A 5,484-nucleotide genomic window follows, 5' to 3' on the forward strand; every position below is an offset into this window, starting at 1 on the left:
AAGAAGCCTTGTTTTGAGATGCAACATGGGCATATTATAGATGACACTGGCCTTTTGAAACAGTTGTGTGCAGAGTTTTTTGTGGTTTTTTCGGGCTATGTGGCCATGTCCTAGAAGATTTTCTTCCTGACATTTCGCCAGCATTTGTGGCTGTCATCTTCAGAGAATAGCAAGAAGAAACTCTTCTAGAACATGGCCACATAGCCTGAAAACCCCACAAAAAACTATGGATGCCGACCATGAAAGCCTTCGACTTCACAGTTGCATGCAAAAATTTTTATAACAATACTCTGATTGTTATGTATTAGATCTTTAATATATTGCCATAGGTTCTGTTTATAACATTAAAATAATGAAAAAGCAAAGGGACAATGCTACTTTGATTATAGGAATGTTATAAAATTCAACAGTCAACTGATTTTACCTTTTTGTTTCCTTCGTTTTGGCTTTTTTAAAACCATCAGTCTGCAAAGGCCTTTGATACCATTTTGTTACTTATCTAGCTTCCTAACCTAATAATAATATTTATTTGTATTTCGCTTTTTCACAAAGGAATCAAAGCGGAGTCCAACAGTATAATTAAAACATCAAACAATTAAAAATTACAGTTTAAAACCCCCCAAACCCCAACCCTCCCTCCATCATAAAAACAGTGAACAACCCATAAAAAGAGATTAAACATTCAAATTTAACACTGTCCAATAGGAATATACTAAAATTCGTAATAATTCGTTACAGATTTTATATGTTTTTATAGTATAGGCAATTCTGTTTCTTTCACAAACTGTTCATCCATTCTTTAGAAAGAGACCTTCGTCCAAATTTCCATCTCAGCCCTATTTTTAAAACAGACAAAAATTAATTTGTTAGACACGTATTTCCTACAGGTGCAATAAAAAACTAGCTTAATGCACTTGGATGAACGATAAGCAAATAAATGGTCTGAACATTAGTTCTAATCAGTTTTAGTTCATTGCTGGCACAGCAGCTAGGTTACTTTCAAGTGATGACAAAGCAAATTTTGTCTCTGTCTGTTACTCAGTAGATGGCGCCAGTTATACATAGGTCATCATTTTAGTGTAGACTAAAAAAGCACACCAAGCTATCCAGTTCTGAGATAGCTTGCCGTGATCGTATAGTGGTTAGTACTCTGCGTTGTGGCCGCAGCAACCTCGGTTCGAATCCGAGTCACGGCAGAAAGGGACTTGTACATTTTGAAGAGCCTGAAATCCCCCATATTATGACATATGCCCACTTATGTAAAGTCTAGCTATTTTAAAACAGTTATTGAAAAAGAGTTTAGCATATCTGCCCCAGAGAAATGTTACTTGAATAATGTTGAATTTAATGAATGTATACATTCATATATTTTTTTTACTGTTAGGATTAACATAACAGTAAAACATTTCCGTTCATAATTATCTTATATTAGGCTATACACTGATCTCTGAACTTAAGATATGGTTCTGTTCTATTTGATCTGACTGTTTTATAATATACTTCCCCCAGTCTTACAAATGTAAAAACAGTCAAGCAATTTTAATCATCACTGAAGTGAAAAGTAGGATAGAACTGTTTTTAACTACATAAAATAATGCTTTTTAAAAAAAATAATTTAATATATCCCTTTTATGGGATGGGTGAATGAATTACAAAAGGGGGAATAAATTATCCTCAATTATACATGCAAGAAATTTGGAACAAGAGCGATGTGTGTATGGATATACGATGATTTCATTTTTGACTGTGGTAGTTCACAAGATATTTTTAAGGTCCATTAGGGCGAATGTGTCTTTTATGCAAAATTATCACCATCATTTATTCAGGTATGTCCCATCTTTTCCTCTTACTGGGGCTCAAGACAGCTTACAAAAAAAATAAAATAAAACTATACAGGTACAAAGACAACATGCAAAACATTGTTGTCAAATGTGATTAAACTGCTAGTTCTGCTCTGTTGGTTTAAACCATTATGTTAGAATTAAGGCAAATCTATTAAAAGGCAAAAGAGGGGGGGGGACAATAGAACAGCTCATTATAAAAAGTCTCTACAGACATTCCCATAAAGCCTGTTGGAATAGAAAAGTTGTGAGCTGCCAATGGAAAGACAACACAGAGGGGAGTCATCCTGGGAATGGAGCTCCAAACCTGGGAGCAGTCATTAAGAAGGTCTTGTTGCCACCAAACATGCCTGTAAAGGTGATGGGGGAAAGAGAAGGATCGCCATCGAATAGCTGCACTTGAGTTGTATGATTTAAGATATGGGTGATATGATATGATAAGATATGATGTAAGATATGGTTGTTCAGGAAGCTGTGACCCAAGCCCTATAGGGCTTTTGGGTCATGTGTGTATGAATATGCAGAAGAAGCTCACTTTGTGTTATTTCTAAAATACAGCACCACCATGAATTTGCTATGTTTCTCCTTTCAAGTGGTTTGGCATAACAAAATTTTGTATTTTTTTACATAGTAACACGCATAATAACACACACAGAGAGACATACACATGGGAAAGTGAGTTTTGTATGGCTAGCAAATGTATGAATTTTCAGTTCAGAAGTAATGCTGGCACCGCATATAGGTTAAAAGAATAGTGTTGCTTTATGAAGGGTTTATCATTATTATTATTTAAGAGAGCAAGTAAAATGTCTCCCATTTTGCCATGACTGTGAAGGGGCTTTTTATTTATTTATTTAAGAGAGAAACTAAAATTTCTCCCATTCTGCCGTGACTCGGATTCGAACCGAGGTTGCTGCGGCCACAACGCAGAGTACTAACCACTATACGATCACGGCAAGCTAACCGAGAAACTGCTGTACTTGACTTGATCTGTATCCTCCTTTAGCAGAGCTGTGAGATTATTGCCATCTAGTGTCAGTATGTTATATTGGCAGTTCTACACATTAAAGAACAGTGTTGAAAGACTTAGAAAGAAAAGAAATCTATAACACAAGGTAGCCAAAAGTGTTGCAGCTTCCCAAGTGTCCCCAACATTTAGCGTGACTTCAGGGAGAAGACTCTATTTTTGCAACTTGAAGGAAAGTAGAGGTAGTGGTAAGCACACATTTCAGTTGTGTGAACCCAAAAGCAACATGAGTCTTAAAACAATGATCACCACAGTAGTTGAAAGAGTCTTCATCTTGTTGTTGTTAAATGCCCTGGAGTTGTCCCCAACTCATGGTGACTCTGTGGATGAGACCTCTCCAAGCTCCCCTCTCCTCCACTGCTTAAGTCTGGTAGATTCATGCCTGTAATCTCTATGTGGTGTGCGGTCTCCCTCTCTCACCACTGCCCTCCACCTTCCCTAGCATTATTGTCTTTTCTAATGAGAGCCTTAATTTGGTCATCTTGTCTTCCAGGACCATTTCTGGCTAAATCTACTCAGGAACCTACTTGTTTGTCTTTTGACTGTCCATGGTATCATCAACACCTTTCTCCAGCACCACTTCTCAAAAGAGTTAATTTTCCTCTCGATGCTGCTGCTATTAGTTGTCATAAGCAAGCACTTAATCAGAAGCCTTGACTGTGGACCACTTTTTTGGGGTGGTGGTTGGATGAGTTCCATAGACATTAAGTAAGATTTGCTTAAAGTGAAAGATGGGGAATGCATGGTTTATTATTATTATTATTATTATTATTATTATTAACCTTTATTTATAAAGCGCTGTAAATTTACACAGCGCTGTACATAAATTTTTTAGTCGGACGGTTCCCTGCCCTCAGGCTTACAATCTAAAAGACACGACACAAAAGGAGAAGGGAGTGGTGGTGGGGAATAGGATCAGGTCCAGCAGATCTTCTCCACCTCCGAGGCCTGGACCAAGGCAGATGGACTGGAGGAAGGGCTTAGCTCCTTGGTTTAGTAGTACTACATGTGGAATTATTGTTGATCATAAATTTAAAATGAGCTAGCAGTGTGATACTGCAGCAAAGAAAGCCAATGCTATTTTGGCCTGCATTAGTAGAAGCTTGGGGGCTATACAGACCACCCCAAAGGGGCCGTCTCCAGCCACTCCTTTACTGGCCAGATCAGGGCTGCAGCAACCTCATGCCACGGCCCCGATCCGGTCTCCGGAGAGCACAAAAAGGAGCCACATAAAGCACAGATTTATGACACTCCTTCAGTGCTGTATCATGTGGATGCAGCACCGGAGGGGGGTTATCATGACTCACGTTGTGTAGACCGACGCATGGCAAAATGGCACCCTAGGAGCAGAGTCAGGACATTCAGCGTGTGAACGCTGAGCATTAATTCTGCCCACAGGCAGTCACAAAGAGCTGGTCTGTTTAGGCTCCTAGCTTCCAAGCTGAGGGAAGTAAAACTCCTATTTTGCACTAGTCAGGCCTCATCTGCAGTAATACATTCAGTTCAGGACAAATGACTTCATTTTAAGAAGGATATTGGCAAGTTGGAGAGAGTTCAGAGAAGGGTAACAAGGACAATAAGAGGTATGGAGAACATATGAGGAAAGGATGAAGGAGCTGGGCTTGTTGAATTTGGCGAAGAAAAGATTGAGAGGCAATATGATGCGTTATTTAACTATCTCAAGGGCTGTCCAAAGGATAGGACCAAGTTGAATAATTTTAAGTTACATTAGGGTAGATTTTGATTGAACATTAGAAGGAACCTCTTGACAGCAAAACTGGTTTGGCAATAGAACCAATTGCTGAGAGGAGCATTGGGGTCTCCTTCACTGGACATCTTTTTAAAAAGAGAGTGGGCAGCTACATGGGCAGCTAAATAAGCTCTCTTAAAGATTCAATGTCAAATATGTTAAGCCACTTGAATTCCAACTCAGGTTATCAGTGGAAAGGTACAAGGCTATCTTCTCTTGAAATATGCCAACACAAATTATTGATTGTGGCTCCGAAATCCCTCCAGTAAGGGGTTCCTGTTATTAGTCAATTTGAGTGAGGGACTTTGGAGACCAGGGTTCAAATCTTGGTTCAGCCATGGAAACCCACTGAGTGACCTTGGGCAAGTCACACTCTCTCTGCCTCAGAGGTGGCAATGGCAGCCTCCTCTGAAGAAATTTGCCAAGAAAACTCCACGATAGGTTCACCTTAGGGTTAACATAAGTCTTAAAAAACTTGAAGGCACACAACAACAACACTAGTCAGTGGTGATGAAAAGCAGTCTACGCATGCTCACAGTCAGTCTTTTTAGCATTACAGCTAACTTTTCTTGAAGAGTCCTGCTTTACCTCCCCACCCTCCTCCTATGGAGAGGATCATCTTTCATTCAATTCACTCAGAGGCATGCTCAGGGAAAGCCAAATCACATTCCTTGTGGAGTTGGGAAGGAAAGCTTTCCATTAATAGATCTGGGAGTGGCCAGACTAAAGCTGATAAACTGGTTTGACCCATTCTAGCAATCTTGATTCACAACCAAAGATCCAGTAATTCAGAACAAAAGCAAATGCATTACAATATACATTTTAGGTACATTTAAAACAGACAACAGCTTAATTTAAAAGTTTGT

General features: G+C 39.1%; 2 non-coding genes across 2 annotated transcripts; one reads left to right on the forward strand and one right to left on the reverse strand.

Moving 5' to 3' along the window:
• The first annotated feature begins 1,124 nt into the window (after positions 1–1,124).
• TRNAH-GUG lies at positions 1,125–1,196 on the forward strand. The gene has a single exon. It is a non-coding gene; the product is annotated as a tRNA-His (tRNA).
• Positions 1,197–2,725: 1,529 nt separating this feature from the next.
• Positions 2,726–2,797, reverse strand: TRNAH-GUG. Its single transcript has one exon. It is a non-coding gene; the product is annotated as a tRNA-His (tRNA).
• Between the last annotated feature and the right edge of the window lie 2,687 nt (positions 2,798–5,484).

This window comes from Sceloporus undulatus, chromosome 2 (genome assembly GCF_019175285.1).
Source record: "Sceloporus undulatus isolate JIND9_A2432 ecotype Alabama chromosome 2, SceUnd_v1.1, whole genome shotgun sequence".
Taxonomy (NCBI): Eukaryota; Metazoa; Chordata; class Lepidosauria; order Squamata; family Phrynosomatidae; genus Sceloporus; species Sceloporus undulatus.